Source organism: Vigna radiata, chromosome 1 (genome assembly GCF_000741045.1).
Source record: "Vigna radiata var. radiata cultivar VC1973A chromosome 1, Vradiata_ver6, whole genome shotgun sequence".
Lineage (NCBI taxonomy): Eukaryota > Viridiplantae > Streptophyta > Magnoliopsida > Fabales > Fabaceae > Vigna > Vigna radiata.
In genome coordinates, this window is record NC_028351.1 from 26,033,736 (window position 1) to 26,037,009 (window position 3,274).

Sequence of the window (3,274 nt, forward strand, 5' to 3'; positions counted from 1 at the left end):
AACCCACTTTAACCCTGACCCTAACCCACTTGAGAGGGGGTTTTGGGGGTTGGGGCTTTTTTCTGGCCCCCTACTTAAGGGGCTTCTTAAAATAGGGCTTTTTCAATAGTAGGTTGGGGTTAGCCCTGGGGCCATGAGTTAAATTGACACCTCTAGTGGTAAGTATAGGCGAGTGAGGTAGACTATATGAGTAAACCAAAAAGATCGGATGATATGTATAAGTGAAGGAGAGTAGATTATACCAATGAAACTGCTTATTTCATTCTTTAATACTTTAATCTTTTAGTATTTGGTTCAATAATTATTTGAAGAACTCGAGCAATGAATAGACTTAATTTAAGTCAAGTTTTTTTTTTCTTTTTATGAATTAAGTTAAGTTGAGTGGAATAAAACTTAGGTTGAGTTGAGTCACTTCAAAATAAAAATTAAGTTAGATCAATTTAAAGATTTCAGTTGAGTGAAATCGAGTCAAAAAACAAATTAAGTCAGCACTACAAAACTGGGAGTTTATTTCATTATTATCGACAGTTTTAATTCTCGGGAAGTGTTTCTTCGACGGTTGGAGAGACTATCGGGAACACAGGCAACGCTAAGTAATTACCGACGGTTTTCCGTAGAACCGTCAGAAATAATGGGAATTTGCTGGAACCGCCAAAAATTCCAGAAGTTTTATTAAAACCGTCAATACTTCCTACGATTATTCAAAAACTGTCGGTAATTCCAGGGGTCACTCAAAAACCGCTGATACTACCTTCACATGTGGATATCAAGGACAAATGGTTTCTCCATATTGACCACTAACTTGATGAAAGTTTATGTACGGAAAATGCATTTTACCTTTGTTTATTGCAGGTAAATGACTACCCCACACTCCTGCTTTATAGAGCAGATAAGGCAAATCCCGTAAGTACTTATCTGCACTCTGATTTTGGTGATAGAATTTTTGTTTATATAGTTACCACTTTATATATCCAAACATTTTCGTAATACAGATCAAATTTTCTACAAAATGTGGTTTGAAAGAATTGACTGCATCCATCAACAAAATATCTAAAAGTGAAGAATGTCAAAGAAACACAAAAAAGTTATGGGAGAAAACATTCAACCATCTTGAAAGTAAACAAACATTAAATAGAAAGAAACAAGTATAATTGCTGCCTTGGGAAAGCATTTTCTAATTGGTATTCTTTCCCTTAGCTTTTTGCTGCACCAAATATAAGTCACTTTATTATTTGAATTAGCTCACTGCTAGATCATGAAAAGCTAGGCATATTATCAATCGTGATGAACTAGAGAAAATCAAATGCATCAAAGTTTATATTGTCCGAAAACGGGTTATTCAGCTCAAAGTGTTGAACAAGTGCATGTGCTTGTGTCCCTGCATGTAGTTTGCAGCAGTAGTGGTTGGTGAAAATGAAAAAGTCTAATAGCTAGCTTGGCATGTCAATAATTGTGCTAGAATTTTAATCTCATGGATATGCATAGTTTAGTTTCCATCGTATCATTTTCCACCAAACATTTTGCCATTAAATACTGATTAGCAAGGTACAATTATCAATCAAATCAGGACTTCACATTTATTTCAGTTGTTTCCAGAAGCATTGTGCTTTGAATAACTTGATACACGTTTGATGTTGACCATGAATAATGGCCCTAACCTTTAGCCATGGACTGCCAACAATAAATGTTATTGCTTCTTTTCCTTTCATCATTGCTCTTTTTCCCCCTAAAATTGATTAAATAGTACATTCTTGGATAAGCACGAGTAGAGAGGAGAAAGACAAAACATGTTTGAAACTGAGTATATACCGACAATGTAAATATGTTTTGCACTATTATCTAATCCATATGCTTAACCTTGGCTATATATATACTCACAGCAAAATGACTGTTTCTATATCTGTATTTTCCATACCCAACCACACATCATTCCCACAAAAATTAATCAACACTTACAACCCTAACTCAAACTATAATCTCAGCTCTTGGAGTCTCAATAAGATTAAGGGGTTATGATCTCAATGTAATTGACTATCAGTTCAGAATTACTGATGACAATTCAGTTCAATGCTACTATAAAAAGATGTGTATATACTATAATTACTCGTTTTCAATTATCACTGTACAATGCGATCCAGCTTTCTAAACTTCAGAACTGAAAGAGAAAACTTGAATCAAAATTCTCTTATTTCATCACTCTTCTCTTAGTTAAGATTTTCAGCAAAATTATGATGACTCCTTACTTTGTCGCACTATTTCATCTGCTTTTATTGTATTCCTTTGTGCTTTCAGTTGGATTCAAGGAATCACATAAAAGTGGTGAAAGCAACTGCAGAAAGAATGAGAGACAAGCACTCCTCAACTTCAAACAAAGCCTCACAGTTGACTATGGCAGACTGTCTACATGGACTGATCATCAAAATAATACAGATTGCTGCAATTGGGAAGGCATTCAATGCAACCATCAAACTGGTCATGTCATTCTACTTGATCTTCGTTGTCTGGATACACATTATTTAACAGGTGCAATCAATCTCACTTCATTGATTCCCTTGCAATACATTCAACATCTAGACCTCAGCAATAATTATTTTATGTTGACTCACATCCCACAATCCATTGGCTCTTTCACCAACTTACAATATCTCAACCTCTCATTTTCTGAATTTAGTGGGAGGATTCCTTTCCAACTTGGAAATCTTTCACAACTAAAGTATCTAAACCTTGGAAGAAATAGACTTCTTGGACCAGTTCTTTTCAGATTGGGAATCTTAGACAGTTACAATATCTTGATCTTGGACAGAATTATCTAACAAATATGGTTAGTCTATCTCATTCTTATTGCCATAATTATAATGTAATGTGGGAGGAAAAAAAGAGTGGATGCTTTGCTGTTAACAAGTTTAATCTTGTTTTATAATTCACTTAAAGAAAGTTATGCTGATGAAATCATGGTACATGTTTAATTCAGTTGTTTGATTTATAAGTAAAATACCAAATTACTAATATAAATTAGTGAAAGAAAAATCAAGAGGATCTTTTAAAAAATTTAGGAGTTGGAAAAAGTTTTCCAATGAAGATTCGTAATATATATTATTTTCTATTTTTTTTTTAAAAAAATTGCTTTTTGTAATTGGTTATTTTCATATTTATTAGAAGTGGGTTTTAGGCCTAACTCAACCCCACAAAACCGGCTTATAAGGTGAGGTCTACACCCCACTTATATATATATATATATATATATATATATATATATATATATATATATATATAT